We start from the raw sequence: 7,500 nt of genomic DNA on the forward strand, positions 1-7,500 counted from the left end.
TGTGGTGATTTTGCGCCTCCTCCCCGCTCGTTAAAGTTTTCGAATTACCCTTTTAACACTCGTTTATTTTTTTGTTTACATTTTGGGCACGTGACTGGAGACCTCGGTGAGGGAGGTTATAAGAGACAGTGCTTGTGTTTGGAAGGGCAGTTCGGGCTTTCTACAGAGGCTATACCCTTTTGACCTCCAGCTGCCGCTTTTAAAAATGTTTTCAACGCCTTTGGACGTAGTTTGAGTGCTGTCCTTCGCAGGTACGCTTCTGGCCACCTACGGTGTTGCGTCCTGCTTGTGTTGCAGGTGATTTGAGCCACCTGCGGCCTTATCTTGCTGCCTCCTCAGTGGAAGATTTTTCCTGAGGTGTTAGGAGCATTTGATTCTCAGGACGTCATTGAATTTACTGCAGCTGTGGAGGCCTTGATGCCCGTCAGGAGGCTAGTAGGGAGAAAGATCCCAGGTAAGCGTTTTTATTTTGTATGGTCGTGCAGGACCTCTCGACTCCTCCTTCCTGGTGCTTTTGTGTTCCCCTGTTAGAGTTTTGGGATCAAAGCCTACTGGAAAGAAAGACGCGTGTTATTCTGGGATCACGGACTCCTCTTCTGATTGTGAGGAGATAATTTTTTTGTTGTTGTTACTCAATATAATTTTTATGTAGATAGATATACTATAATGAACTGTTGGAACAGTCTTAATTTGTTGCCACTTTTGGTTGGTTTTGTTATTATTCTAAATTCGTGTAATGTTAACAGCCTCGTGGTTTTTATATTATTGATTATATATTAAGTTTAGATTATAAATATAGGTAGGAGATTAAGTGTTTTCTCCCTGTTACGCTTCACCTTCCTTCACCACCTCAATAGTTATAAGTATAATTTATTATATTTATTTTGATCTGGCCAGTCATGTTATGTATGTTTTGACTTATTTGTATTCATGCGTTTCTCTCTTTTATATCTATTTATTGTTTAGTTTTTTTTGTAGTTAGGAATCCCAAGGGATTATTTAAGGACTGGTGTTTGTCCTTGGCAGTCACAAGGTTGACTTTAATTATTCTTTGTTTGTTAATAAATATTGTTGAGTATTCCTGAGTGTTTTTGTCTCCATTGACCATCTTTTGCTAGATACATTGAAACAACACTGAGTGTGCATCCTTTAGTGCAGACAAACCTGCACCACGGCCCAACAAGGGTCGTAATACCTATATATATGTATATGTATATGTATATGTATATGTATATGTATATGTATATGTATATGTATATGTATATGTATATGTGTCTGTGTGTATAGGGTTGTATATATGTAATACTATACATTTAGGGTTTTCAGCTGTATTATGGATTACGACCCTAAATAGCATTTATAAATAATAAAATATTTTTGCGTATGAGTTGACATCAACATATCAAATCCATCTAAGAAAATTCAGAAGTTAAACTCACATATTTTGCTCTGATGATTTTTCCAGTCAGGTTTGATAGTGACACCATCAATGCTGGGGCCAACAGCCACTTGAAACTTGGATATCTTTAGCTGAACCTTTAAGAACATTAGGTTAATCTTATTTCCTTTCATAAAAGTTATATTTTTCCTAAATCATAATTGTTATGTAGACAGAAATATTAAGGTCAACTTATCATTTGACTTTCATAATATTTTACGGAAAAGAAATCATCTTGAGTTAAAAGCATTTATAAGTGAAGTCAAGTCATGTTAGAGCGAGAGCCAGCAGCCATTTATTTACCGGAGATGACCAAAATTCTAGTGTGCATTTTTGGAAAGGGTCTACCATGGGACATCCAAAAATGGGTATCTTTAAGTTGGGCAGTGGTGGGTGTGAATTTTATTAACCCCTTTTGTCTGAAAACGGACTTTTCATTATTCGGCAAAATATGAGGGATAAGGGAAAGTAAATTGGCTGCAGCTCCTCTCACACTGGGCTTAGCATAACGAACTATATACCAAAATGATGCTATTGATCAGTAGATTTATTTGATATCAAACTAAATTAATTAATTTATTATTAGAGGTCACCAGGGGTCAAAAGGTCAAGGTCAGCCCTTTGAAATGCCGGATTTGGGTTTTAGTTGTAGTTTGGCTAAATAAGACATCAAAATTTGCTAAAGGTTAACTAAATATGCTTGAAATATAAAAAAAGAGATACAAATAAAGTTTTTCAAAGAAGGTGGGATCTATTCCAGCTATATTGCTAATATGGACTTCTCTAAAAATCTATATTCTTTCCTTCATCCGAGGAATGTTGGCTCTGTGTCCTTTTCATCATTGTCATCATCATTATCATCTTCCTGTACATCGGATTTTTCAACGGTTAACTTATCAGGAGTATTTGAGCTAGTGAACCAGACAATCATCAATCTGCCATTCTGGACTTTCCAGCTGTGTCCTTCAGGACCAAATGAGACTGAATCAGCTTCCCTTGCATTCCTCCATATGTGTGCAACAAAGTAGTTCTTAGCAACTTCTGTTGCAACACTCTTTGGCAAGGAGGAAGACAACAGGGGTCTGTAGTTTTGATTTTATCGACGGATCAGTTTCCTTCTTAGGGGCATACAACTTGCGGAAAAATTGAAGCCTGGCTTCATCAACACTTGTCAGGTTCCGAACTCCATAGACAATGCACAAGTACTCTTCAACTACAGCAGCAACATCTGGATCGATGACATCTGAGTCTCCAATGTGACTAATTGCAGATGTGAGCCTAGGGTTGTTTCTCATTATTTCAAATGGCTTCCACTTTGCTTTTCCCATAAAAGAGGCTGTGTAATCACAGCCTGTCAGAGCATGGAAGTTTGGTAGAGCATCGCATAAAGGTCCAGTCAGTTTGGTTGCAAGATGTGACATATCTATGAAATGACTGGAATTTCTAGAACTCAAGCCAGCATCCATCCAAATCTGTGCGTTAAAGAACTTAGCATGGTAGAGAATAAGGATGAAGACGTCAGTGTTGGTACTGCGAAAGACAATCACTGGGGCCACATCATAGTTAACAGCAACAAAGTTTGCATGGTACAGTAACCGTGTATCGGCTTCTTCATGCCGGCACTAAAGCTCATGAACCAGGACCCTGTTGACATTTCCACTTGCTGAACTGCAAAGGTAGCATTCATGTTCCACTGCAAAGTAGACCTGATGTCCCTGAAGAGTCAATGCATATCTATCTGATGACCATTCATCCTTCAAGAAGGCCAAAAACTCTGTTTTGAATTGTGATGTGCTCCAAGCCGTGTTGAGATCTGGTGGTCTTTTCTGTGACGAGCCAGTGATTATATAGGTAGTGGGTGTCCTACCACGCAAGTCATGTTCAATGTCCTTGATACTTGGCCCATTAGGATATGTGTCACAGACTATGTGTACAATTTCACCAGTGCTACAAGCTTGTTTCAGAATGGATATTGCCATCCCCCATAGATGGATGGCATGTAAAGCACACGGAAGAAGAACATAGCATTTATAATATAGACATCAGTCCTGTCTGGTATGGCATTCAAGGTTCCCATTGCTTCTAATTTTTCCATTAATGTGCTCTTTGATGTCTTGTTCATATCACCAGTCATATGACACAATGAGAAAGGAACTGGAGTGAGAGGATAGGATCAAGTTCTTATGTTACTGAGAAATACAGCAGCCTCCAAAATATGTCTCTGGTGCATTTTGCTTCTTGATCTGTTTGTCCTTTGTGGTGAATTTAACTTTTACTGCATTCTGTGTGAAATTCATCACCTTTCTTCGCTTAACAGCCTGTTCAAAACGCCCACCATCTACCTTACATTCATTAACAAAAACTTGATTTCAGGTAGATCCAGTTTCTTTTGACTGCAGAAGACTGTCTTTCACACCATCCGAGGCAGCTTTGCCAGTGCTTAGGCAATACAGAGTACCATCATTAACAGTGAATGGATTAAGAGTTTTCTCCACCTCTGTGATCGTGCTCTTAAGGTCTGCATTGTCTTTGGCTATCCTCGATGGCTTTAGTTCCTGTATTGCATCATCCACCAGTGTGATTCCAGCCATTTCCAGGAGACAACTGACAATTGCTCCCCTAAAAGATCTTTTCACTGTCCCCTTCTTACGGGCTGCAACATTCTGTGTAAATGCAGCATTACCCTTTTGCCTGGATGCGGCATCCCTATTCACAGTTTGCTGTAAAGTAATATCAAATGCACTTCTGGAAAAGGTATTCCTAGTTCTCCACACAGAGAGTGCACCCCATTTCAAAACTTGGCTAAATTCCAGGATGTGTCATTTCCATATTGAGCAGATTGTGGTGATACAATGACATCCAACGGACATAGTTTGGTAAGTGACAAGGACACAGGCAATTCAGGTGCACACTTACAAATTTCAAGGATGTTAGAATGCAATGTAGAGGCTGCTTCAGTCACAATATGCTCTTCTGAGCTGCTAAATTTTGAATCTGTTGAAAGGGCCAGTTTTTTATTTACCATGCTAGAAAACACTACCAAACCTTCTTTCCTACTTAAACAATCTATTTTGACTCTATCACCAAAATGTTTCACAATTTTATCCCCTAAAGTTGAGACTTTGTGAGGTACAATCTCAACATCAGATATTTGCTCTAGAAATCTAAGGTAATGCCGATGTAATAATACAAGGTATTCAGGCCAATAATTGTCAATGATTGAGGATTCAATGTATTGGAATATACTTGTTAAAGCAATACAGTTTGCATTGTCACAATCAGGAGACACTGTTCTCTTTAATGTGTCCCTCTTTTGATTCAGGTATGCTCGTTTACATTCATTATGATATTTCACCTCTTTGCTATGAAACCCAATGTCACCTATCATCACAAGCATTTCACTGTCATTTAGACTTTAGAGCACGAGCAGCTTCTTTGATATTTTTTCAACAGAATAACATGCACATTTTGGTGAGTGTCTGTTCCTTTCCTCGAATTTTCTTTCTAGTTTTTCTGCAGAATATGCAGACATTTGGTAAAACCCCTGACGTTGATACAGCAAGCATAGCTGATTGGCTGCGAAGGTAAGGGTAGTTGTCATTTGTTTGCTGCGGATTACCAGTCCCACTAGCCATTGTGAGGGTTGCAGTGTTAACAGCAACATCAACCTGAAGAAATTGAAACTCATAGTTCATTTTTAGGACTCTACTTATTTGTAAACAGCCATTTACTTACATGAAAAAAATAGATTTGTGTAAGGAGTTGTGACTCAACACTTTTGAAATTACACATATGAACTGAACTGGTTATTTATCTCTCACTGCCGGAAATCTGTATGAAATTTCCTCAGTGATTTTGATCTACATAATAGGCCTTTGCACATACGTCATTACTGCGGATGAAGCAATTGAAAAGTGAAAAAAGATATGCATTGAAATACCATATGACCATGACGAGAGCTTACAGCCATTAGTGGCATACTATTTACAGCGGAAGGGTGGTGTTCATTAAAATTATTAAAGAATAAATGTTTTTATATTGTTTTAAAGACAAAGCAGGTGAACACACAGTCAATAAAACTGATCTCAGTATTATAGGTAAACCATCTATCAACTAAATTTGAAACGGTTTGACGAGTGAATTTCAAAGCAACCGTTTAATAATGACTTTTGTCATGTCGGTCATATTGCTGGAATAAATCCCATCTTCTTCAAAAAACTTTATATATGTCTCTTCTTTATATTCTATTCATCTTTAGTAAACCTTGGGCAAATTTTGATGTCTTATTTAGCCAAAATACAGCTAAAACCCAAAAACAGCGTTTTAAAGAGCTGACCTTGAACTTTTGACCCCTGGTGACCCCCAATAATAATTTAATTAATGCTGTTTGATATAAAACAAAATCTACAGATCAATAGCATTATTTGGGTATATAGTTCTTTATTCTAGGACCAGTGTGAGAGGAGCTGCAGCCAATTTACTTTCCCCTACCCCCATATTTTGCCGAAAAACGAAAAGTCCGTTTTCGAACAAAAGGGGTTAATAAAATCTACACCCACCATTGCCCAACTTAAAGATAACCATTTTTGGATGTCCCATGGTAGACCCTTTCCAAAAATGCCCACTAGAATTTTGGTCATCTCCGGTAAATAAATGGCTGCTAGCTCTTGGACTATGTATTGTTAGGTTAAATATAAAATCGAATTACCAATAATATTTTTGTTTTACAAAAAACACCTTTAGGTATAAAGATGGACTTTTGATCGAAAATTATTGTCAAGATAATTTTTGCTAAAAATGATTAAAGTACTTTAATGAAAAGAAATTATCTTAAGTTAAAATGATTTCCAGGCAAACATATAAGTCATACTGTAAATTTTTAGGTTAAAAATTACAAAAAAAGATTTTGGTTTTCTAAAATACACCTTTATGTAGGAAAACATACTTTTGATTAAAATTCAGTTCTGATTATTACTACAAATAGTTTTTACGTATCCGTAATAATTAACATAAAATTTCCAGATTCTTTAGATACCGGTAACTTAGAATCATTATCAGATACATTAATTCTATCATTAATCCCTTATAGTTTTTCTAACTTTTCAGGAATATAATACTCAACTAAAATATGGAAAAAGAAACTGTAAATACAGTACAATTAATTGAATATGATTAAGGGAATCCCTTAACAATGAATGAAATTATTATTGTTACATATATTTTTCTTCTCTATTTAATATATTCTTTAAGTAAAAGCAGAAAACAGTTGTATTTTTATTATTGTTTGTAGCTATTTACATTCCATCTAGCTTACTTTTTTGTGGGAACTCTGTGATAGCATATTACCAGGGGCAGAATAATCACTGAAAACCACAATATTTACTATGTACAATTTTTTTTATTATTATTAGAATAGACAGTATATTAATAAAAAAAAAATCCAATACTTCTAGCATATTATATGAGTGGAAATAGTATACGCTACAATAGTATAGTCTAAAGTTGAATAATCGTCCCTTTTTTTCGATGGACTTATGGTTATTTTTAATAAACATATCAATTTGTATTATAAAACTAATAAAGCAATTGAAATTTTGTCGGGTCACGTAAACTGGTAATCACACACTCTTTTTCAATACATCTCCAACTTGATCACCTGCAATATGTGGTGCAGAGGCCTCTTCCTCAGACACTGGAGAAGATTTTCATAGGGGCGAAAGAGGTCGTTTGGAACAGGGCAGTCCAGCTGGGTGGCTACATCGAAGGCGTGTCCAGATGGGTCCCGGACTGAAGCCCAGGGACTGAGTGCAGATCCTGACATCAGAATTGCTCGCTTGAACAGACTTGCTCCTGATGACCAGGGGAGAAGGATTAGGCGAAGGATATATATATATATATATATATATATATATATATATATATATATATATACTGTATATATATACTGTATATATATATATATATATATATATATATATATATATATATATATATATATATATATATATATATACTGTATATATATTCTGTATATATATATATATATATATATATATATATAC

General features: G+C 36.1%; 1 pseudogene; it reads right to left on the bottom strand.

The window, feature by feature from the left end:
* LOC137619127 (neuroligin-4, X-linked-like) overlaps positions 1–7,500 on the bottom strand; it is a 14,998-nt pseudogene that overhangs the window by 5,844 nt on the left and 1,654 nt on the right.

This window comes from Palaemon carinicauda, chromosome 25 (assembly GCF_036898095.1).
Source record: "Palaemon carinicauda isolate YSFRI2023 chromosome 25, ASM3689809v2, whole genome shotgun sequence".
NCBI lineage: Eukaryota > Metazoa > Arthropoda > Malacostraca > Decapoda > Palaemonidae > Palaemon > Palaemon carinicauda.